This window comes from Oncorhynchus mykiss, chromosome 3 (genome assembly GCF_057628025.1).
Source record: "Oncorhynchus mykiss isolate SJ-2025 chromosome 3, ASM5762802v1, whole genome shotgun sequence".
NCBI lineage: Eukaryota > Metazoa > Chordata > Actinopteri > Salmoniformes > Salmonidae > Oncorhynchus > Oncorhynchus mykiss.
In genome coordinates this window covers 54,157,420-54,183,807 of record NC_143024.1, presented here as the reverse complement: position 1 = coordinate 54,183,807, position 26,388 = coordinate 54,157,420, and the positions used below count along the sequence as shown (strand labels likewise).

The window sequence follows — 26,388 nt, the reverse complement described above, 5'->3', positions numbered from 1 at the left end:
CCAAAACCTAGGAAGAAACCTAGAGAGGAACCAGGCTATGTGGGGTGGCCAGTCCTCTTCTGGCTGTGCCGGGTGGAGATTATAACAGAACATGGCCAAGATGTTCAAATGTTCATAAATGACCAGCATGGTCCAATAATAATAACTGGAGCAGCAGCACGGCCAGGTGGACTGGGGACAGCAAGGAGTCATCATGTCAGGTAGTCCTGGGGCATGGTTCTAGGGCTCAGGTCCTCCTCCGAGAGAAAGAAAGAGAGAAAGAGAGAATTAGAGAGAGCACACTTAAATTCACACAGGACACCGAATAGGACAGGAGAAGTACTCCAGATATAACAAACTGACCCTAGCCCCCCGACACATAAACTACTGCAGCATAAATACTGGAGGCTGAGTCAGGAGGCACTGTGGCCCCATCGGAGGACACCCCCGGACAGGGCCAAACAGGAAGGATATTGTTACTGCGCAACAGCTTTTTCTAAAATCTTTGAGAGGAATGGGAGATAGTTTTTTAAAATTTTCTGGTTCAAGGTTTGGCTTTTTCAAGAGAGGCTTTATTACTGCCACTTTTAGTGAGTTTGGTACACATCCTGTGGACAGAGAGCTGTTTATTATGTTCAACATAGGAGGGCCAAGCACAGGAAGCAGCTCTTTCAGTAGTTTAGTTGGAATAGGGTCCAGTACGCAGCTTGAAGGTTTAGAGGCCATGACTATTTTCATCAATGCGTCAAGAGTTACAGGATTAAAAACTTGAGTCTCTCCCTTGATTCTAGGTCCTGGAAGTGGTGTGCACTCAGGACAACTGAGCTTTGGAAAATTACACAGATTTAAAGAGGAGTCTGTCATTTGCTTTCTAATGATCATGATCTTTTCATCAAAGAGGTTCATGAATTTATCACTGCTGAAGTGAAAGCCATTCTCTCTTGGGGAATGCTGCTTTATAGTTAGCTTTGCGAAGGTGTCAAAATACATTTTGGATTGTTCTTATTTTCCTCAATTAAGTTTTAAAAATAGGATGATCGAGCAGCAGTGAGGGCTCTTCGATACTGCACGTTACTGTCTTTCCAAGCTAGTCGGAAGACTTCCATCTGGAAGGGCATCTAGGAATCTTTGGGATGTTTGAGAATTTATAGCACAGCTTTTGATGATCCTTGGTTGGGGTCTGAGCAGATTATTTGTTGCGATTGCAAACATAATAAAAATGGTGGTCCGATAGTCCAGGATTATGAGGAAAAACATAAAGAGCCACAATATTTATTCCACGGGACAAAACTAGGTCCAGAGTATGACTGTTGCAATGAGTAGGTCCTTAGAAATTTTGGACAAACCCCACTGAGTCGATGATGGCTCCGAAAGGCTTTTAGAGTGGGTCTGTGGACGTTTCCAAGTGAATATTAAAGTCACCAAAAATGTTAATATTATCTGCCATAATAGGAGTTCAGGGAACTCAGTGAGGAACGCTGTATGTGGTCCAGGAGGCCTGTAAACAGTAGCTATAAAAACTGATTGAGTAGGCTGCATAGATTTCATGACCAGAAGCTTAAAGATGAAAACGCAGTCTTTTTTTTTTGTAAATTGAAATTTGGTATTGTAAATGTTAGCAACACCTCTGCCTTTGCGGGATGCGCGGGGGAGGAGAGGTAACCAGGAGGAGAGGCCTCATTTAACACAGTAAATTCATCAGGCTTAAGCCATGTTTTAGTCAAGCCAATCACTTCAATATTATGATCAGTGATTAGTTCATTGATTATGACTGCCTTGGAAGTGAGGGATCTAACATTAAGTAGCCCTATTTTGAGATGAGAGATATCACAATCTCTTTCAATAATGACAGGAATGGAGCAGGTCTTAATTCCAGTGAGATTGCTAAAGCGAACTCCGCCATGTTGAGTTTTGCCCAACCTAGATCGAGGCACAGACACGATCTCAATGGGGATAGCTGAACTGACTACACTGACTGTGCCGACTCCACTAAGCTGGCAGGCTGGCTAACAGCCTGCTGCCTGGCCTGCACCCTGGCCTGCACCCTATCTCATTGTGGAGCTAGAGGAGTTAGAGCCCTGTCTATGTTCATAGATAAAATGAGAGCACCCCTCCAGCTAGGATGGAGTCCGTCACTCCTCAGCAGGCCAGGCTTGGTCCTGCTTGTGGGTGTCCCAGAAAGAGAGCCAATTATCTACAAATGTTATATTTTGGGAGGGGCAGAAAACAGTTATCAACCAGCGAATGAGTTGTGAGGCTCTGCTGTAGAGCTCATCACTCTGCCTAACTGGGAGGTGGCCAGAGACAATCACTCGATGCCGACACATCTTTCTAGCTGATTTACACGCTGAAGCTATGTTGCCCTTTGTGACCTCTGACTGTTTCATCCTAACAAGGTTGGGGCCAACGTGGATAACAATATCCCTATACTTGCTACACTCGCCATTTTTAGCCTTAGTCAGCACCATCTTCAGGTTGGCCTTAACGTCGGTAGCCCTGCCCCCTGGTAAACAGTGTATGATCACTGGATGATTATTTTTAAGTCTAATACTGTGGGTAATGGAGTCCTCAATGACTAGGGTTTTCAATTTGTCAGAGCTAATGGTGGGAGGGTTCGGCATCTCAGACCCCGTAACGGGTGGAGGAGAGACCAGAGAAGGCTCGGCCTCTGACTCCGACTCGTTGCTTAATGGGGAGAACTAGGTTGAAAGTTGCTGTTGGCTGAATGAGCTACACCGGTTGAGCATTCCAATGGCATTTCCTTCCAGAAGCCATGAGAAAATTGTCCGGCTGCGGGGACTGCGAGGGGATTTATACTACTATCTGTACTTATTGGTGACACCAACACTGTTTCATCCTTTCCTACACTTAAATTGCCCTTGCCTAACGATTGCGTCTGAAGCTGGGCTTGTAGCACGGCTATCCTCACTACAAGGCGATCGTTTTCTTGTATATTATTAGTACAGTGACTGCAATTAGAAGGCATAATGTTAATGTTACTACTTAGCTTCAGCTGGTGGAGGTCGTGTAGAACCATTTCCAGATAAAGCACTTAGGGTGAGTAAGTTTAATGAAAATAGTTGAGCGAGGGAAAAAATGTCAACATAAAACGGTAAAAAACGTCAACTTGGCAGGTAGCAAAGTAACATTAGCAAGAAACAGCTCAGCAGCATGTAAACAAGTCCACAAGTTGTGTCCGGAAATGACGTGGGGCAGAAAACAGTTATCAACCAGCGAATGAGTTGTGAGGCTCTGCTGTAGAGCTCATCACTCTGCCTAACTGGGAGGTGGCCAGAGACAATCACTGGCCTGATCAATCTGCTGATTGAACTCAGGTGCATCCTGTTTTCATTGATCATCCTTGAGATGTTTCTACAACATGATTGGAGTCCACCTGTGGTAAATTCAACGGGACATGTTTGGATAGGCACACACCTGTCTGTATAATGTCCTACAGTTGACAGTGCATGTCAGAGCAAAAACCAAACCATGAGGTCGAAGGAATTGTCCATTTAACATAGCCTGGTTCCTCTCTAGGTTTCTTCCTAGGTTTTGGCCTTTCTAGGGAGTTTTTCCTAGCCACCGTGCTTCTACACCTGCATTGCTTGCTGTTTGGGGTTTTAGGCTGGGTTTCTGTACAGCACTTTGAGATATCAGCTGATGTACGAAGGGCTATATAAATACATTTGATTGGATTTGATTGAGCTCCAAGAGGATTGTATTGAGGCACAGATCTGGGGAAGGCTACCAAAAAATGTCTATTGCATTGAAGGTCTCCAAGAACACAGTGGTCTCCATAATTCTTAAATGGAAGTAGTTTGGAACCACCAAGACTCTTCCTAGAGCCAAACTAAGTAATTGTGGAGAAGGGCCTTGGTCAGGGAGGAGACCACGAACCCAATGTTCACTCTGTCAGAGCTCCAGAGTTCCTGTGTGGTGATGGGAAAACCTTCCAGAAGGACAACCATCTCTGCAGCACTCCACCAATCAGGCCTTTATGGTAGAGTGGCGAGACGGAAGCCAGAAGCCACTCCTCAGTAAAAGGCACATGATAGCCCGCTTGGAGTTGCTAAAAGGCACCTAAAAGACTCTCAGACCATGAGAAACAAGATTCTCTGGTCTGATGAAACCAAGATTGAACTCTTTGGCCTGAATGCCAAGCGTCATGGCTGGAGGAGACCTGGCACCATCCATACAGTGAAGCATGGTGGTGGCAGCATCATGCTGTGGGAATGTTTTTCAATGGCAGGGACTGGGAGACTAGTCAGGATCGAGGGAAAGATGAACGGAGTGAAGAACAGAGAAAACCTTGATGAAAACCTATGCCCTCTGAACCTCAGACTGGGGTGAAGGTTCACATTCCAACAGGACAATGACCCTAAGTACACAGCCAAGACAATACAGGAGTGGCTTTGGGACAAGTCTCAATGTTCTTGATTGGCCCAGCCAGAGCCCGGACTTGAACCCAATCTAAATAAATGTAGGGCCTTCCTCTGACTTCGCCTGGTATAGAGGTCCTGGATGGCAGGAAGCTTGGCCCCAGTGATGTACTGGACCATACGCACTACCCTCTGTAGTGCCTTGCGGTCGGAGGCCGAGCAGTTGCCATACCAGGCAGTGATGCAACCCGTCAGGATGCTCTCGATGATGCAGCTGTAAAACCTTGTGAGGATCTGAGGACCCATGCCAAATATTTTCAGTGTCCTGACTTGGACCATGTTAGTTTGTTGGTGATGTTGATGCCAAGGAACCTGAAGCTCTCAACCTGCTCCACTACAGCCCCATGCTCAGTCCTCCTTTTCCTGTAGTCCACAATAATATCCTTCGTCTTGATCACGTTGAGGGAGAGGTAGTTGTCCTTGTACCCCAAGGTCAGGTCACTGACCTACTCCCTATAGGCTGTTTCATTGTTGTCAAACTTAATGATGGTGTTGGAGTAATGCCTGGCCATGCAGTCATGAGTGAACAGGGAGTACAGGAGGGGACTGAACACGCAACCTTGAGGGGCCCCCGTGTTGAGGATCAGCGTGGCGGATGTGTTTCTACCTACCCTTACCACGTCAGGAACTTCAGGAAGTCCAGGATCCAGTTGCAGAGGGAGGTGTTTAGTCCCAGGGTTCTTAGCTTCGTGATGAGCTTTGAGGGCACTATGGTGTTGAACACTGAGTCAATGAATAGCATTCTCACATAGGTGTTCCTTTTGTCCAGGTGGAAACGGCAGCATGGAGTGCAATAGAGATTGCATCATCTGTGGATCTGTTGGTGCAATATGCAAATTGGAGTGGGTCTAGGGTTTCTGGGATGATGGTGTTGATGATGTTGATGTGAGCCATGACCAACCTTTCAAAGCATTTCATGGCTACAGACGTGAGTGCTATGGGTCGGTAGTCATTTAGGCAGGTTACCTTAGTCCCTGTGTCCAAGAACACTATGGTGGTTTGCTTGAAACATGTTGGTATTACAGACTCAGATAGGGAGAGGTTGAAAATGTCAGTGAAGACACTTGCCAGTTGGTCAGTGCATGCTCGGGGTACACGTTCTGGTAATCCGTCTGACCCAGCGGCCTTGTGAATGTTATCCTGTTCAAAGGTCTTACTCACATCGGCTGTGGAGAGCATGATCACACAGTTGTCCAGAACAGCGGATTCTCTCATGCATGTTTCAGTGTTACTTGCATCGAAGCGAGCATAGAAGTTATTTAGCTCGTCTGGTAGGCTCGTGTCACTGGGCAGCTCTCGGCTGTGCCTCCCTTTGTAGTCTGTAATAGTTTGCAAGCCCTGCCCCATCTGACGAGATTAGGAGCCGATGTAGTACGATTTGATCTTAGTCCTGTATTGACGCTTTTCCTGTTTGATGGTTCGTCGGAGGGCATACTGGGATTTCGTATAAACTTCCGGGTTAGAGTCCCGCTGATTGAAACCTGCAGCTCTACCCTTTAGCTCAGTGCGAATGTTGCCTGTAATCCATGGCTTCTTGTTGGGGTATGTACGTAGTTATTGTGGGCACAATGTCCTCGATGCACTTATTGATAAAGCCAGTGACTGATGTGGTGTACTCCTCAATGCCATCGGAAGAATCCTGGAACATATTCCAGTCTGTGCTAGCAAAACAGTCCTGTTGTTTAGCATCTGCTTCACCTGACCACTTTTTTATAGACCGAGTCACTAGTACTTCCTGTTTAAATTGTTGCTTGTAAGCAGGAATCAGGAGGATAGAGTTATGGTCAGATTTGCCAAATGGAGGGCGAGGGAGAGCTTTGCATGTGTCTCTGTGTGTGGAGTAAAGGTGGTCTAGATCTTTTTTTCCCTCTGGTTGCACATTTAACATGCTGATAGAAAATGAGGTAAAACTGATTTAAGTTCCCTGCATTAAAGTCCCCGGCCACTAGATGTGCGTTTTCCTGTTTGCTTAGTGCGGAAAACAACTCATTAAGTGCGGTTTTAGTGCAGCCTTGGTCTGTAGTGGTATGTAGACAGCTACGAAACTCTCTAGGTAGATAGTGTGGTCTATAGCTTATCATGAGATAATCTACCTCAGGCGAGCAAAACCCTGAGACTTCCTTAGATATCGTGCACCAGCTATTGTTTACAAATATGCATAGGCCCCCGCCTCGCGTCTTACCAGAGGCTGCTGTTCAGTCCTGCCGATAGAGTGTATAACCTGCCAGCTGTATGTTCTTAATGTCGTTGTTCAGCCACGACTCGGTGAAACAAAATATATTACAGATTTGAATGTCCCTTTGGTAGGATATACGTGCTTTCAATTAGTCCCATTTATTTTCCTGAAAGTTAGCTAGCAGAACGGACGGCAAGGGCAGATTAGCCACTCATCTCCTGATCCTCACAGTGCATCCTGATCTCTTTCTGCGAAACCTACGTTTTCATTTGGGCCTGGTCAGGTGTCCGTAACATGTCCCTCACATCCGACTCATTGAAGAATAACTCCTCATCTAATGTGAGGTGAGTAATCCCAATTCTGATGTCCAGAAGCTCTTTTTTTCATGAGAGATGGTAGCAGCAACATTATGTACTAAAGTTACAAACAACGCAGAAAAACAAACAAAATAGCATGGTTGGCTAAGAGCCGATAAGATGGCAGCCCTAGCCTCCGGCGACATCTTCCACTTGATGACCGAAGCACGTTATGTAAATGTAATACAGTGGGGAGAACAAGTATTTAATACACTGACGATTTTGCGGGTTTTCCTACTTACAAAGCCTGTAGAGGTCTGTAATTTTTATCATAGGTACACTTCAACTGTGAGAGACGAAATCTAAAACAAAAATACAGAAAATCACATTGTATGATTTTTAAATAATTAATTTTCATTTTATTGCGTGACATAAGTATTTGATCACCTACCAACCAGTAAGAATTCCGGCTCTCACAGACCTGTTAGTTTTTCTGTAAGAAGCCCTCCTGTTCTCCACTCATTACCTGTATTAACTGCACCTGTTTGAACTCGTTACCTGGATAAAAGACACCTGTCCACACACTCAAACAGACTCCAACCTCTCCACAATGGCCAAGACCAGAGAGCTGTGTAAAGACATCAGGGATAAAATTGTAGACCTGCACAAGGCTGGGATGGGCTACAGGACAATAGGTAAGCAGCTCGGTGAGAAGGCAACAACTGTTGGCGCAATTATTTGAAAATGGAAGTAGTTCAAGATGACGGTCAATCACCCTCGGTCTGGGGCTCCATGCAAGATCTCACCTCGTGGGGCATCAATGATCATGAGGAAGGTGAGGGATCAGCCCAGAACTACACGGCAGGACCTGGTCAATTACCTGAAGAGAGCTGGGACCACGGTCTCAAAGAAAACCATTAGTAACACACTACGCCGCCATGGATTAAAATCCTGTAGCGCACGCAAGGTCCCCCTGCTCAAGCCAGCGCATGTCCAGGCCTGTCTGAAGTTTGCCAATGACCATCTGGACGATCCAGAGGAGGAATGGGAGAAGGTCACGTGGTCTGATTAGACAAAAAGAGCTTTTTGGTCTAAACTCCACTCGCCGTGTTTGGAGGAAGAAGAAGGATGAGTACAACCCCAAGAACACCATTCCAACCGTGAAGCATGGAGGTGGAAACATCATTCTTTGGGGATGCTTTTCTGCAAAGGGGATAGGACGACTGCACCATATTGAGGGGAGGATGGATGGGGCCATGTATCACGAGATCTTGGCCAACAACCTCCTTCCCTCAGTAAGAGCAATGAAGATGGGTCGTGGCTGGATCTTCCAGTGTGACAACGACCCGAAACACACAGCCAGGGCAACTAAGGAGTGGCTCCGTAAGAAGCATCTCAAGGTCCTGGAGTGGCCTAGCCAGTCTCCAGACCTGAACCCCAAATAAAATCTTTGGAGGGAGCTGCCCAGCGACAGCCCCGAAACCTGAAGGAACTGGAGAAGGTCTGTATGGAGGAGTGGGCCAAAATCCCTGCTGCAGTGTGTGCAAACCTGGTCAAGAACTACAGGAAACATATCTCTGTAATTGCAAACAAAGGTTCCTGTACCAAATATTAAGTTCTGCTTTTCTGATGTATCAAATACTTATGTCATGCAATAAAATGCTAATTACTTAAAATTCATACAATGTGATTTTCTGGATTTTTGTTTTAGATTCCGTCTCTCACAGTTGAAGTGTATCTATGATAAATTACAGACCTCTACATGCTTTGTAAGAAACACTGCCGATTTTGCAGGTTATCAAATACTTGTTCTGCCCACTGCATATCCATTTCTTATTTTTGAGAAGTTTTTGCTTTGTCATTATGGGGTATTGTGTGAAGATTGAGGGAAAAACAATTTAATACATTTTAGAATAAGGCTTTAAAGTCACAATGTGGAAAAAGTGAAGGGGTCTGAACACTTTCCGAATGCACTGTTTGTAGCAGTGTAAATATTTAAGTTTTTTATTTTAGAAATTTGCACAAAATTCTAAACCTGTTTTTGCTTTGTCATTATGGGATATTGTGTGCAGAGTGAGGGGGGAAACAATTTAATAGATTTTAGAATGAGGCTGTAACGTAACAAAATGTGGAAAAAGTGTAGGGGTCTGAACACTTTCCGAATGCACTGTAGCTGCATATTTTTTTACTGAAATGGAACACTAAAGATAATTGTGCCTTGAAAACGCATCAATCGTATCTTTGACCTTGACTGGCCGTGGACATACCTCGTAACCAGACTCTAAAACGTACCATCTGAAAAAGAAGGGTTATGGCATAAACCACAAAAAAGGCATATTTTGAGTATGATGCTGTTTAACTGCTAATGCCAAGTCAGACAGTGCTCAACCATAATAGTCAGGGAGAGGAACCAATATTAAAATAATATAGCCTCTGATGTTCAAAACAGAAATGCAATGACCAAGTTGAGCCAGACAAAAGTTTCCATTTGTTGACAATGCTAATATTTGATGGCGTCAGTATGAATTTGACTGAGCATACTTTAAGGATTAAAGACCCAGTGCAGTCAAAATGGAGTTTTCCCTGTATTTTATATCATTTTGTACAACAGCTGATGAAACTAACACTGAAAGTCTGAAAAGATTTGACCAGTGGAACGGAATTCCTCTTCAGAGGAGGAGTAGCAAGGAGCAGACCAATGTGCAGTGTGGTAAGTCCATAATGATATATTTAATAAATCAACAGAACACTGAACAAAATAACAAAAGTACAAACAAACCACCAAAACAGTCCCGTATGGTGAAAACACTAACACAGGATACAACCACCCACAAGACACAATAGAAAACAGGCTACCTAAATATGGCTCCCAATCAGTGACAACAACTGACACCTGCCTCTGAGAACCATACTTGGTCAAACACAGAAATATAACAGAACAAAACATAGAAAAACAACAGAATTCCCACCCCAACTCACGCCCTGACCAACTAAAATAAAGACAAAAAAGGAACTAAGGTCAGAACGTGACAACCAGTGTCATTTCCTAATAGTTGTTGGTTGAAAATACAATTTACACAGGACCGTTTTAATCAGCAAGTTGCATGGGCAGTACGTTCGGATTTCCATGGTTACATCACCATGCGGTAAATTGGTTAATAGACCAATAACAAAGAGAGTTCCAAACCTCTCTGCCAATAACAGCTAGTTTTCAGTTTTCACCTCCCCACTCAGACCACTCCCAACCAGACAGTCCTAGCAAAATTCTGGTATGAGAAATATTTTGTTTGCTAGAAAGTTATTTTCTCCCATTTTAATAGTAATCTATTACAGTTCCTAATTGTAACCCAGAAATGATTTGTTTATATAAAAATGGCTGCATTGGGCCTTTAAATAAAAAATTATGGCACTATCTGGATACATGAGTCAGATGTTCAACGGATACCAATTAGATACAGTGTCTCTCTGTACATTCAGAGCCAAGCCCATGGCAACGTCTTGAGGGAGCTGGGTGGGTCGTATTCGTTATGGCACATGAGCCTCTGTCAAATGAAATGCATGTGTGTTAGAAATGTATACAATGACACAAACAATGTCACTGCCTGTGTGTGAGTGTCAGTGTTTATGTACTGTATGTACTATACACATGAGTGTGTGTACTGATTATGTGTCTATGTGTATGTGTGGGTTAGAGTGTGAATCTGTCTCTTTCGAACGGTACTCTACAGCCATAGCAGACATTGACAGATGTACTTGAATCCAAGGAAAGTGCGTGTGTGCGTGCATGTGTGTGCGTGCAAAGAGAGCCTGTTCATCATTATGTTTTACTAGCATCAGTCTATATTCTATGATGTTAGAAGTGCATTCCCTCCCACACGGTCCCACCACTTTGTATCAACTCCATCTTTTCCAATGTTTGTGCTTTTATTTGTTCTCCTGTCTTCTCAAGACACTCAAGCAGTATTTCCTCCCAGGATCGTTCCAAGTTTCCAGCTGAGGGCTGCATCTTATTTCTTGCTGATTGAAAACATGGGATTTCTATTGAAAGAAAGATATGGGATTTTAATATAGAATATGGGATTTAGTTGACAGAGAACAAGCTTCTGAAGCGCCAAAGAGACTGCTGGGTTGTGTTCATTAGGGCACGCAATGTCAAATGTAAAAACTATAATTTTGCAATGGAAAATGAAAATGAGCATTTCTTATTGGAAAACTCCAGGTAGTACCTCCTTGTTTCACTCCGTTTCTTCCATTTGGTGCCTAATGAGCATGGCCCTGGTCTTCATTGTTTTTAAGCACTTGAGATAGAAACTATTTGAAGCCAGGGGCCATTTCTAGGTGAAACCTGATTTCATTGAGGCTGGAAAGGTACACATATTAATGACAATCTAAATGTGTTTTGTGAAATATTAGTTTTTACACACCACTAAAATGATCCTTGTCAGCAATAGCATTGAGACACAAAGTTATTTTCCCTATATTTTTATATTACGAGTATGATTACATTTTGTTCCTCTCCATTACAGACTGGCTCGAGGTGATGTTTGCCGTTAAGGATCTAAGATTCTTATCAGATCCGTCTTACCCCGCAATAACCGACAAACTGCATAGAAAATTATTGTTTTTGTTTCGGCAATGTTGGGGGGAGTAACTGTGTTGGAGCTGTTCTTGTTCTTGTTCAACCAGAACAAGAGTTTTCAGCTGTGCTAACATAATTGCAAAAGGGTTTTCTAATGATCAATTAGTCTTTTAAAATGATAAACTTGGATTAGCTCACGCAACGTGCCACTGGAACACAGGAGTGATGGTTGTTGATAATGGGCCTCTATATGACTATGTAGATATTCCATAAAAAATCTGCCGTATCCAGCTACAATAGTCATTTACAACATTAACAATGTCTACACTGTATTTCTGATCAATTTTATGTTATTTTAATGGACCAAAAATGTTGACCCTAAACCTTTGAACGGTAGTGTGTGTGTGCGCGCCTTTCTTGTTTCTCCTTTCCTATTGACGAAGCTTTTGTCCGGTTGAAATATTATTGATTATATATGACAAAAACATCCAGAGGATTGATTATAAACATCGTTTGGCATGTTTCTACTAACTTTTATTGTACTTTCTTTTGACTCTTCTTCTGGAATTAGTGTATGCGCCTTTTATTACTGGACAAAACTCACAAACAAAAAGGAGGTATTTGGTCATAGAGAGGCACATTATTGAACAAAACAAACATTTAATGTCTAACATGGAGACCTGGGAGTGCCACCAGATGAAGATCATCAAAGGAAAGTGATTAATTTTAATGCTATTTCTGACTTTTGTGAAACTCTCCTTGGCTAGAAAATGGCTGTATGGGTTTCTGTGGCTAGGTGCAGACCTAACATAATCGCAAAGTGTGCTTTCGCCGTAAAGCGTTTTTGAAATTTGACACAGCGGTTGCATTAAGGAGAAGTTTATGTATATTTCCATGAATAACACTTGTATCGTTTATCAATGTTTATGATGAGTATTTCTGTAATTTGATGTGGCTGTCTGCACTTTCACGGGATGTTTATTTGAGACCATGCATTTCTGACCATAACGCGCCAATGTAAACTGAGATTTTTGGATATAAATATGAACTTTATCGAACAAAACATACATGTATTGTGTAACATGAAGTCCTGTGAGTGCCATCTGATGAAGATCATCAAAGGTTAGTGATTCATTTTATCTCTATTTCTGCTTTTTGTGACTCCTCTCTTTGGCTGGAAAAATGACTGTATGGTTTTCTGTGACTATGTGCTGACATAACATAATCGCATGGTACGCTTTCGCAGTAAAGCCTTTTTGAAATCGGACACTGTGGTTGGATTTACAAACAAGAAGTTTATCTTTAAAATGGTGGATAATACTTGTATGTTTGAGGAATTTTAATTATGGGATTTCTGTTGTTTTGAATTTGGCACCCTGCAATTTCACTGGCTGTTGTCGAGGTGGGACGCTACCGCCCCACTGGTACCAGAGAGTTAAGAGCAAATCAAATGGTACTTCTGTCTGCCAGCATGAAAGTAGGGGGTAAAGTGTGAGCACATAATGTGTTTTTCAGTCTCTTTTTCTGAGTGTGTTTATGAGTGAGCTGCTTTGCTCAGTAACATTTTTTTCTACCGGTAGCTGTGCAGAGAAAGAGAGAGGGACAGACAGACAGACTGATGGACGCACATGCTCAGTGGCTGAAGCAGCTGGGCCCAAGCCCTGTCATGCCAAAGTGTGCACTTGCCAAAATATGTCCACCCCTGCTTCACAATCAGATTTGATTAGCTGTTAGTGTCTGTTGCTATATTAACAGTGTGATGAGCTAACGCTTAGAATTTTGGAGATCATTACAGCCAAAATAATGTTAATTTCATCCCGCTATGTAAACAAAGCTGATTTCAGTGACAATTTCGCTGGTAAAAAAAATAGTTATGTTTAGCTAATAAGATGAATGCATTACTTCAATCTACTTTTGATGACCTTGTTAACATTTCAACAGCAAAAAAAGAGACAAGACTAATAAGGGAAATACACAAACTAATAGTACAGGTAGATAGCAATAAAAACAGTTCTACAGAGATACAAAGTGAGTTAGAGGAATAACAAGAATAACTGGAGGAACTTATTCAATGTATTCTATTACAAAAACAAAGCAAACTGGATGGAATATGGAGAAAAATGCACCAAGTCCTTTCTGATTATCCAACACAGGAACGCTACTAAAAAGAATGTGCAGAAACTTGTCACTAAAGACAGAGTCATCTATGATTCTCAGAATCATATTTTTTTAAAGAAGCAAAACATTTTAAGCAGATGTTTTCTTTTCAGTCTCATCCTCGCCCTCTGAATGACGATTACTGTAAGGAATTATTCCCCCCACCCCCCAAATTTGTTTTGAAAATTAACAAATGCACAAAAAGATCAGTGCGAAGTCCGAATTGCAGAGGAATGCATTTTTGAGGCTATTAAATATTTTCAGTCTGGAAAAACCCCAGGGCTTGATGGCATACTGGTAGAGGTATATCAAACCTTTTTTTCATATACTCAAAGCTCCATTATTAGCATGTTTTAACTACTCCTATAGAAATGAGTGTTTGTCATGTACTCAGCAGGAAGGTCTGAGTTTGCTATTATTAATAGCGATAAAGATAAAGACAATAACGATTCTCCGTCTTACATTTGATCGTTTATTTATGTATTAGGGTACCTGAGGTTTGATTATAAACGTTGTTTGACTTGTTTGGAGAAGTTTATTGGTAACGTTTGGGATTAATTTTGTATGCATTTTGATGGAGGGAAACCGGTGGATTATTGACTGAGGCGCGCCAGCTAAACTGAGTTTTTGGGGATATAAAGAAGGACATTATCGAACAAAATGACCATTTGTGATGTACCTTTTGGAGTGCCAATAGAAGATCATCAAAGGTAAGGCATTTATTATATCGCTATTTCTGACTTTCGTGGCGCACCTGCCTGGTTGAAATATGTTTTTCATGCTTTTGTATGCGGGCGCTGTCCTCAGGTAATCGCATGGTGCGCTTTAGCCGTAAAGCCTTTTTGAAATCCGACACAGCGGCTGGATTAACAAGAAGTTAAGCTTTATTTTGATGTATAACACTTGTATTTTCACGAATGTAAAATATTTATATTTCTGTAATTCGCGTTCTGCAATTTCACTAGGATGTTATAGAGGTGTACCGCTAGCGGGACACCTGGCCATAACAGGTTTAACACTTTTTGTGGTTACTACATGATTCTATGTGTTATTTTATAGTTTTGATGTCGTCACTATAGGTAGAATTTCATCCATCTCAAGGCATCGGCGGGAAACGTTGAACTTTAACAGTTTTGTGATGAGAATCTCATGGTTAACAGTATCAAAAGCTTTCCTTAGGTCTAGAAATACACCCCCAACAACGCCCCCTTTGTCCATCTTGAAGAAAGAAGAAAGCAGTTGGCCGTTTCTGTGGAGTGTTTTGCTCTGAAGCCAAACCGCATGGAGTGTAATGTGAAGGGGCAGTTGTTGAGGTGGGCAATCAGTTGCTCTGCTACACAGTTTTCAGCAACCCTCGTCACCACAGGTAGTAAGTATACTAATGGGCCTGTAGTTACCCACGTCAGCAGGGCCACCTGATTTAAATATGGGCGTTATTATGGATTATAGATGTGTTGGTAACCTTAGTAATGGGGCCAATGAGTGACTCTTTGTAGTTTTTAAGAAAGGTAGAGTCCAGCCCAAACACATCTTTGGTTTTAGAGTTCTTTAGTGAGCTAATCACCTTATTCACCTCTGACTCAACCTTGTGACGAAGACAGGTTGAGTTTCATTCACTCAACCTAATTTTTAGAAGTGTAGTACTGTAGCTCTGCTGGTGTTGCAATTCTGTCTGTTGAGGGTATGGGCTCAGGAAAGGAGTAGAGTGGAGGGGTCAGAGAATTACATAAATCAACAGAGTGACGATGAAGAGGTAGAGAGCAGGGTGCGATATTCAGATTAAGAGCCAAAGGTCTGAGGTGACAGAGACGACCGGCAAATGACTGGCCAGGCCACCGCACACGCACCTACAGTACAGTCCTCTCCCCGCCCCCCTTCTCCTTTCTGACATGTACTCAGTCACAAACGTAACATTTAGGGAAGATCTAAGTGTCTCAGAGTAGGATTGCTGATCTAGGATTACTGATCAGGTCCCCTTTGTGCATGTAATTAGCAGATACAGCTTCTATTTCAGTACTGAGGAGGTTCCCATTATAGGAAAAGGCCCATTTCTTTATGGTTACATTGCAGTTTGCCCAATCACCGACTAGCGATAAAATCCTTGCATCCTCCATTACTCTCCTCTCTTTAACCGTTGAGTCAATAATCTATTTATCTGTTTTTTTGTATGGGCTGGTTCTCAATCCACCACATCCGACAATGGCCACAACTACGGGGGAAGGTGGCTGAGCTACAGTGGTGCTTGTCAGACCATGAGACATTCCGACAATCAGTCTTCTCATGAAAACGTATGTAGCATCCAAAAGGTTTGACCGACAAACTAATATGACCACTCTATGGAATGATGAGGCTCACAAACACGTACATGTTGTTTTGCTCTAGCACTCTCACTCACTCACTCACTCACTCACGCACAGTCTAAAAGTTTCACTAGCTGTCGAATCCTTGCTTCCTCTGTCCTTATTTCCTTCATGCCTGACCTTGTTCTCAAAGCACATTTTGGGAGAGGATTGAAGGTTCCTCCCCTCTAGCCTGCTCCTACGATGTGCTTTGAAAGAAAGGCAAGGAATGGAGGAAACAAGGACTAAGAATGCAATGATTTGACGGCTAGTGAGTGGGTGGGTAAAATGCAATATAACCATAAAGAAAGCATAGTGATACAAAAATCTGACTGCCTCTCTTTTAAATGCTCTGTGTGTGCCACTCCTATTTATCATCTGTCATTTCAAAGCACTAAATACCAACAGGGTTCAAATAGACCCTAAATAGAATTGCTGCTCCTTACTGCCATCAAGTGATATTTAAGAGGCTACTCTATGCATACAACTGAACTTAATTAAATAAGCTTTTTTCTGAAATGTTGATAAGAACCCCCAAAATCATTGTTTATAACCAAGAAAGCACATACTGTATCTGATTATCAATACTGAAGCGTTTTAGGTCTGCATAGGTGAGGGCATTATAATATTTTGTTCACTGTGGCACAAAAAAACAGGTCTCAGTCTGAATCAGGATAACAGGGTCTTTGTCCCTTGCTAGGATAGAGGGGAGAGACCTGTGCACTTGTCTCATGAAAAGATGCTGGTTGCACATCTTGTACAACATGATATACAGTCTACGTTCCATGATATTCCCTATAATAAAATGTAATACATGGACACAACAATTCAATATAAAGAGAAATAATCTCCAAAATAATGTATAATTTTTTCTTTCCTATAATGATTACTCAATCAGGGGAGCACTCCTCAGTGCTGAACACTGCTGAAATAGCAGTTGCATCTGCTGATTACATTGTCAAGTGGGACCTGATCAGTAATCCTTGATCAGCAATGCTACTCTGAGACACTGTAAATACAGACCTAAATCTTCCTTAAATCTTAGGTGTTTGAGTAAGTATGTGGCAGGCAGGGGAAAGGGGGCAGGTGAGAAGTGTATTGCAGGTGAGTGTGTGGTGGTTCAGCCTGTTATAAATTGGTAGTTCTTCATGTAGGTGTGCTGAGGGTGCCACAGCACCCCCTGACAAATCACAATGAAAAATAATTCATATAAAGAATAATAAAAACATTTTTTCCACCAAATTTGTGCACTAGGCCTTTATTACTTCTGTATGAGCAGAGAAAAATACTTGTCAGCAGAGCAGGGAGAAAAAAAAACACTCACCACAAGCTTCAGTTCCTACGAGCTTAGACAACATAACCACATGGGCAGGAAGCCGCAGTCCAGTGAAATTCGCAAATTGACCAATGATCTATACAGTGGTTATGACCCATTGAGAACAGTTTCTAGTTTTGCCAATGTCAGGGTCTGGCCATTTGTGATTAACCTATAAGCTACATCAATAATAAGGTATGATATAAAAACTTAGCTCTGTCCACAGACAGCATATGACACGCCCTTTGAAACTCTCCGATGCGCAACCGTGCATAAAGATCATGGCACGGTTTCCCAAAATCAGGGGTCCTATGGTTCTAACGATGGCCCTGGGCCTCGTTTCCCAGAGCCTTCGTAGCTTTAAGATCATCATTAGAACCCCCTTACGATGTACCTTCGTTCGTAAAGTGGCTCCTAATAACCTTTGCACATCTACAAGTGATCCAGACCACTCGTAGAGCAGCCAAAGGGCATCGTTAGGCTTATTTTCTGCCTTACCTCACAGTATGTCATTCTAAAACAATGTATAATTGTTTTGTGTGAATGGGCATGATCGTACAATGATAAATGTTTAATTTGTGTAATAATGTATAGGATCTAATGTAATATTTGAAATAAAATATGTATTTGTAACATTTTGTCAAGCTTAGTTTTATCCCAAGCTGAATCTTATCCGCCACAAATTGGAAAAACCCGGAATACTATTGATGTTGGTGTCAAATGCCCATATTCACAACAACCTGAGCCCGTTGCAGACAATGATGGGGCTGTCCTTCAGAAATACAGGGTCCCACGAGAGGAGATACTCAGACTGCTCGACCTTCAAACTCATAAAAAACACACCCTCCTCCACTTACCCTCTTCTTAAGCCCTTGGGGGAATCCCCGAGGCCATCTTGGCCGGTCCAAACAATTAGCCAAGCAAACGGAGTTGGCAACCTAAGCCCCTCAGCCCTCGTTTTTGATTGAGTTTGCGAGTGTACAATTATGTTCACTCCGGGCATGAAACGCCCCAGAATTCAATTAGTGATGAAGGTATATCCGCTAAGAAAAGTTCGGCAAAACTTAAAACCTCAACGTCAATATGGAGAAGTCAACATACAAGTGTAAGTAAAAACAAATGGAAAAAAGTTAGAAATTGTGCTACTAATACACATGACAGCACAAACAACACAAACAACTTTACGCACGTGCAGCTTCTAACAGCCTTGCGCTTTTCGTTTCCTCCAGGTCCTTGGGGATGGACACATCCTTTTTTTAAATAAAAAACCTAAATGTGTGCAGTAGAGGGTTAGTTACAGTATATATTTGTGGGCTAAAAGGAATCTGAGGCCAATAAAACATTTTTTTTATGTTTACAATGTACAATGCACAACAAAAACATAAGCTAAGTCGAAGAGCACTAAGAAAACATGTCACACCAGATTATGCTGACCCTAAGACATAAATACATACAGTAGGTGAACATCAAGACATGGAAACATTATACACAAAACATTAAAAACAAATACATCATACAGTAATAATAAAATTTCCTCAGGTTTCGATTTCCCCAAAAGCATCTCAAGGCTAAATTCATCTCTAGAAACTGTGTAGGTTCTCCAAGCCGTTTCCTAAAACCATCTTTATTAACTTTGCACTTGAAAATGCTCGTAACCTAAAGCCTGCCTCAGACCACTTGTAGAACAGCTAAGTGTGTCGTTAGATGCTTTTTCCCCTCCCATGTCACTTTATACACAGAATATCTCAGGGAAACATAGTTTATCCGTTTTTCCGTGATCACCGATAACATCAGAACAATGTTGACTACAAATACAAAATTGCCAATGTATTTGCAATTGATACAAACAAGAAATGTATAAAAAGATGCTTTAAATGAAAACTGAGATGGCTGCATTAAAATATAAAACAGTAGGCTATGCATGCCTATTTCAATCACATTGAAATACATTTCATGTTCAATCAAATGGAGTTCTACACACCGAACAAAAATATAAACCCAACATGCAACAATTTCTACAATTTTACTGAGTTAAAGTTCATATAAGGAAATAAGTTAGTTTAAATAAATGCATTAGGCCCTAATCTAGGAATTTCACATGACTGGCAATACAGAATACGCATCTGCTGGTCACAGAAACCAACAACAAAAAAGTTGGGGCGTGGATCAGAAAAATAGTCAGTATCTGGTGTGACCACCATTTGCCTCATTCAGTGCGACACATCTCCTTCGCATAGAGTTGATCAGGCTGTTGATTGTGGCCTGGGGAAGGTTGTCCCACTCCTCTTCAATGGTTGTGCGAAGTTGCTGGATACTGGCAGGAACACGCTGTTGAACACATCAATCCAGAGCATCCCAGACAGGATTCATGAGTGACATATTTTGTGAGTATGCATGCTATGAAAAAAATCGGGAAATTTTCACCTTCCAGGAATTGTATACAGGGCCTTAGGATCTCGTCACGGTATCTCTGTGCATTCAAATTGCCATAGATTAAATGCAACTGTGTTCGTAGTTTATGCCTGCCCATGCCATAAGTATGCTCTTCATCTTTGAATAGCATACTTCATTTAAAAAAACAACAACATTTTACTCATTCAGCAGACACTCTCATTCAGACCGACTTACAGTGTGAGTGTATATTTTCATATTTGTTAGTACTGATCCTCCATGGGAATCAAACCCACAACCCTGGCATTGCAAGTGCCATGCTCTACCAACTAAGCCACACTAGAACAAAGTATGCCAGTCGCCATTCTCCAGCGTGACTGTGGCCATCGAAGGTGAGCATTTGCCCAGTGAAGTCGTTTACCATGCTGAACGGCAGTCAGGTCAAGAACCTGGTGAGGATGACGAGCACGCAGATGAGTTTCCCTGAGACGTTTCTGACAGTTTGTGCAGAAATGTTTCATTTGTGCAACACCACAGTTGCATCAGTTCTCCGGGTGGCTGGTCTCAGACAATCCTGCAGGTGAAGAAGCTGGATGTGGAGGTCCTGAGCTGGCATGGTTACACATGGTCTGCGGTTGTCAGGCTGGTTGAACGTACTGCCAAATTCTCTAAATGACATTGGAGGCGGCTTATGGTAGAGAAATGTACATTAAATTATCTGGCAACAGCTCTGGTGGACATTCCTACAGTCAGCATGCCAATTGGACGCTCCCTCAAAACTTGAGACATCTGTGGCATTGAGTGGCCTTTTATTGTTCCCAGCACAAGGTGAGCCTGTGTAATGATCGTGCTGTTTATCAGCTTCTTGATATGCCATACCTTTTAGGTGGATGGAATATCTTGGCAAAGGAGAAATGCTCACTAACAGTGATGTAAACAAATTTGAGAGAAATAAGCTTTTTGTGCATCTGGAATATTTGTGGGATCTTTAATTTCAGCTCATGAAACATGGGACCAAAATCCAGAATTTTACATGTTGCATTTATATTTTTGTTCAGTATGTTCTTCTACTTGTAGGCTACTGTCTGTAATCTGCCTCAGTGCATTTCATGATGTGTAGCCTAACATGTGCGCAATGATGTGTCAAATCGGTGATTTTGCGTTCCCTCTGACAGTCAAACAAATGGGTGAGATTTTTTTATTAAAAAAAATGAAAGTAATGCAAAGTAATATAACGCGTTACTTTACAATATTACTTTGTGTGGAAAGTAACCTATTACTTTTGTTAAATGTAATTAATCCCAACACCGCAAATAGACACATCAATAGATACTGTACATACAGGTAACTGCCAAAATAAAGGAAACACTTGGGTAAATAAGAGACACAAAGTATATTGAAAGCAGGTGCTCTCCACAGGTGTGGTTCCTGAGTTAATTAAGCAATTAACATCCCATCGTACTTAGGGTCATGTATAAAAATTCCCAGTTGCCCATTATTTTGGCTACCATGGATAGAAGAGATCTCAGTGACTTTGAAAGAGGGATCTCAAAAGAGCATAGGTGGTTTAAGGGGTGAGTTTTTGTCTGTCTGTCTGTCTGTCTGTCTGTCTGTCTGTCACCAGATCTTAACCCAATTGAACACTTATGGGAGATTCTGGAGCATTTTCCACCAGCATCAACAAAACACCAAATTATGGAATTTCTCGTGGAAGAATGGCGTCGCATCCCTCCAATAGAGTTCCAGACACTTGTAGAATCTATGCCAAGGCTCATTGAAGCTGTTCTGGTGGGTTGTGGTGGCCTAATGCTCTATTAAGACGCTTTATGTTAGTGTTTCCTTTATTTTGCCAGTTACCTGTAGATACTGTAAAGTACAGTAGCCTACCATGGTTTAAATCTGAAGAATCTGGCTTTGTGCAGAGTAAAAATCAATATTTCAGTGCTTGGATCATGATTACACACAATATTATATGTGGAGTTTGTGAAATGCATCTGGCAAAGTATGTGGGAGATTTATCAGAGGGGTGGATGAAAGGGACTATCTACTTGCCTTCATACCTCAAGTAGGAATTAGGAGTAGAACTTGTACATTGGCAAGATGTAAGATATGCGTTGCATTCCCCATGCAGCAGGGGTCGCACACCTAGCAGAGCTCCTTCTTGTTATAGCAGCTTTAGGCCTTACAGGCGCACAGCTGGCATTCCAGACACTGGCGCTTGTTGTTCACTAGGAATTTAATGGGCTGCAGGCAGCAGATGCAGTGGAACTCTGTCAGGCTGGTCCCAGTGCCCAGCTGCACTCTCTTGGTGTCTTTCTTCCCTGGCTGAGTCTTTATTTCCCTGCAAAAGGATGGATTGATACATTGATTGACAGAGAAACAAACAGAAGCTGATGCATAGCTTGGCAGATTGTAGGGCAGCACGATTACTTTCATTGACACTCCATTAATACAACAAAAACTAGACTATGGTACCTCCTTCAATGAGATGCGCTAGACTCTCTGTTAATCACTCTCTACATGCAAAGAGGATGCTGACCAATCACAAGCGGGCTCTCACTCTCTGTATGACATGCACATGCTGGCCAATCACCACCGTCCCCGCTTAGAGCGAGCATTTAGACCTTAGTGAGAAGGACAGAAAGAGCTTCACGGTGTCGGAAACATGAGTGCTGCTAGTACTAACAAGAACATTGTTTTGGTGCCAATCCCACACTACAACAAACCTTTGGTCTAATAGAACTGAGCCCCTTAGTTTGAAAGTAAACCTTATGGATGATGAGTTTCAACTGAAAGGTCGGTGCTTACAGACATCATAGGCTACATCCCTGGAGATCACATGGGAGAAAACATTGCTCTGTGCTTGAGAGAAGCTTTAGCCATCTGGGGCCTGTGAGGTGCAGCAAGTGTGCATAACGATAACGCCAGAAACGTGGGAGTGGCCATCACGTTCAATGACTGGACCAGACTGTTTTGGACACACGCTGCACCTTGCAAACAGTAGGCTAAGATATTACATGTTTAAGGCACTTTGACTTAATTTCAATTACAACAATGGTAAAATAGGAAATAGGAGCTGAATGTTATTAATGAATTAGTGCTGCGTTTGTTAGTTAATATGTAGGTGTAATAATCTGATCTATTATCATATGTAGCCTATAACAATGTTGGAAGAGATTTGGTTTTGATGTGGCAGGGTAGCCTAGTGGTTAGAGCATTGGGCTAGTAATCAGAAGGTTGCAAGTTCAAATCCCCAAGCTGACAAGTTACAAATCTGTGGTTCTGCCCCTGACCAGGCTGTTCCTAGGCCGTCATTGAAAATAAGAATTGGTTCTTAACTAACTTGCCTAGTTAAATAAAATAAAAATCAGTTAGCACAGTATGTATGATCTCATTTTAGATTTTATGTTCTATACCCTGACACCTGTTAAACATGTTTGATGGAATTACCAAGTTTTCACCCAAGTCTTAAAAAAAAGCAATTTATAATTGCAATATTAGGAAGAAAAAAAAAATCACAATTAGATGTTTTGTCTAAATCGTGCAGCCCTAGCAGATAGGCTGTAGTGGATGGATGGATGGACGGACGGACATCAAGACAGAAGAATGGACATAGGAACGAACAAATGGAGGGACAAACTGATTCATGAAAGGACAGAGAGTGAATAGATAATAATTCTATACTAGTAACGGGAGTTGAAGATTATGGCCCAATTGGTATGGTAAGCCTGCAATCAGTCCCTTTCCTATCCCCTAATCTGTTCAGTGATGGATTAAGGCATGTGTATCCTTTGGCTATCCAAAGTAATGAAGGTGTGCTGGTATCTATAAAGGCTTTATATGAAGCCTGAGGGGCAGGGCGCAGAAACAAACAAAAGAATAACAAAAGCTCTCTTTCCCTGCCATTGGCTGTTTTGCTCTCACATCTGTGGTTATATGTGGTTACCCATCTTTAACATAAGCTGCAAACCTGGCCCCGGGAAACAAATGTCAATGATTTACTGTCTCCTTCTTCTAGTGTGAGCCATCTCATAGAGGAACATGACTAGCCTAAAGGCTAAAATGATATCACTTTGCAGATGAATACCGAAGCAGTATTGCTTCCTTTAATAAGGAAGACCATATGTTAGAAAAATTACCCAAACATCAAAGCCATGCCGTCTTGTAACAATAAAAGACAAACAGAAGATATTCCCCATCCATTGTATGTAATGGGAAATTACATTATGGGCTCTATTTTAAAGAGCGACTGTCCCTAAAAACCACCTAATCGATTTGAAAACGGCCTAGGTGCGACTGATATGAGTCAGGAACATTTATTCTAGTGTCAAATTGACAGCAAAAGGTAAATATGATAGTTTTGGTCATAAAGTCAGTCTTGTCTAAAACAGAGTTTGGAACCTGTGTTCATCACAACAAGTAAATTAAGGTTTGGTTTGGATGACAATTATGTCAACAATTCATGCCCCCTTTTGCCAAGCTCCACTTGTAAATCTCACTTCCCTTTATTGAGGATTACAGCCATTTGAGACTGAAAAGCCCTATATGAATTGACCATCTTCCGAGTCGACAATGTATGCTTCCAGCAGGATGCACAACCAACTAAGAGTCAGTGTTGCCGACTTAGCGACTTTGTCGCTATATTTAGCGAATATTCAGACCCTTCTAGCGACAAATGTTCAATAAAGCGACTAGCAACTTTTTCTGGTGTTATTGGAGACTTTTGGAGACTCTGACATGAAAGCACGTATCGTTCTTACTCTTCACAACGAGCAGCGGGTGCTGATGTGGGCCCCACCCCAGGCCCAAAGCACTCACAGGCGGCCCAAAGCACTCACAGGCGGCCCAGTCCTCGCACTGCAGTCAGAGCAGGAGATGTTCACCCCTCCGCATCCAAATTGCAAATGAATCGCGCATGTGGGAAGCCGCCGCTGGCTGATCCCGCCCTGGCTTAAATAAAAATATAAATAAATTAACCTGAATTAGGGCCAGACTAGTCACCAAAATGTTCTTACATTGCCATTAACAGTTTTTTCTATTAAGAAAAATAAAATAAAATAAATTTAAAAAACGAAGTAACTCTGTGTGTTTGGGTCTATTTTGGGTCACTTTTGCCAGTCCCAAGCCTGAATAAAGGAGGGTTGGAAATGTGAAATTAAAAAAACAATAATCGTCAGAAGAAAGTACATTTGTAGTTCTAAACATATTTAGGGTGTTTTTTACTAACTTTTTCTCTCTCCCACGACGTTATTCCGCTTTCCTACATCGTCCATCACAATTACATTCACATGGGCAATTATGCAAATTAGGTGCTGACGTCATTTAGTGACTTTTAGGACAGCCAATAGCTACTTTCCTTACTGAGGAGTTGGCAACACTGCTAAGAGTTTGCATACCCTACCAAAGGACCCCTAGTACCCTACCATGCGGAATAGGTGGTTGGCGTTTGTTGATCCCCAATGGTGGTAAGTGTACTAGTAACTAGACCATAGACAGCTGGTTATTTATATTTTGATAATCATTATCGTCGTTAGCTACCTAACTAGCTGGCTAATGTTAGTCTATCTTAGTATAACTCGATAACATTTCAAAATAAAGGAAATAATTCGTTGGAAAACCTTTGTCATTATTGTAATGTTGAGGGGTCCACTGTATTTTAGCTAGATAACATTAGTATTGCTACTTATTTAAAAAAAACTTTGCTAGTAAAAGTAATGGCAATGTATTGGAATAATGTATCTGCACTTTATGTTTGTTAGCTAGCCAAACAGTTTTGGAGTAATGATTCTGTAACTTTTCTAAATGAACCGCTAATACACCAACATTCCATTAAAACAATGCAGTCAACCCACAGCCATACAGTGGGTGAAATCAATTGATTATAGGATTTAGACATATTGTAAATGCAACAAGTACAGAATGCAACATGTACTGATATTGTATCATATAATAGCACTCACGGGTTTCCAATAATATATTTTAGAGGCTATTTATACAGAACATAAAATGTATTTTAGGTTGACAATAATTATATTACTGATATATCACATGCCTTACTTGTATTTTCCTGCATAAGTAAAATCAGGATTATGCCTCTAATGCCATTCATTCCAATTGGACTGGTTTGATTTCTCCCTGACCAATATGGCTGCCGTTTTCAACCCATTCTGGACCTTTGAGGGTTAATGACATAACCCCCTCTAGTAATTTCTCTAAGGTCCTAACAAGCAGCATCAAACCCAAACCAACCAAGGGCCATAGAAAAACATGTCACAGTTGGTTAAATAGTGTAATGGCGTCACCGGTCTGAATCTAATACAATCTGGAGCCAGTCAGTCTACACCTGTAAAGCATAGAATTCGCTTTCAAACAAGATTGTTATTTCTCTAGCTATTTTTATAATTTAGGGACAATGACAATCATTGACCCTGTTTTTCTGTTAGACAAAGTGCACAGTTGGGTGCCAGACTGATCTCCTGGTCATGAACTGATGCTAGGACCTACCAGAAGGAGCAAAGGTGGGTATAACATTTCATTGCATTCATTTCATGCATATCCCGTGCATATGACTAATAAAACTTTAAACTAAAGAGAAAGGGGGAATGTCCACTCACCGTTATAATGCTTGCAAATACAATGTTTATTCAACACCGTGTAAGCATCTTACAGATCCAATTTGCACTACCCACGAAATTGCATTGCATTCGAGCCATGTAC

At 41.7% G+C, this 26,388-nt stretch overlaps 1 long non-coding RNA gene across 1 annotated transcript in view; it reads left to right on the top strand.

Moving 5' to 3' along the window:
* The window catches only part of LOC149984610 (uncharacterized), a 755,830-nt gene extending 729,644 nt beyond the window's left edge, over positions 1-26,186 (top strand). The window contains exon 3 of the long non-coding RNA XR_016494706.1: positions 26,115-26,186. This is a non-coding gene — a long non-coding RNA (uncharacterized LOC149984610). The remainder of the gene's footprint in view (positions 1-26,114) is intronic.
* The last annotated feature ends 202 nt before the right edge of the window (positions 26,187-26,388 follow it).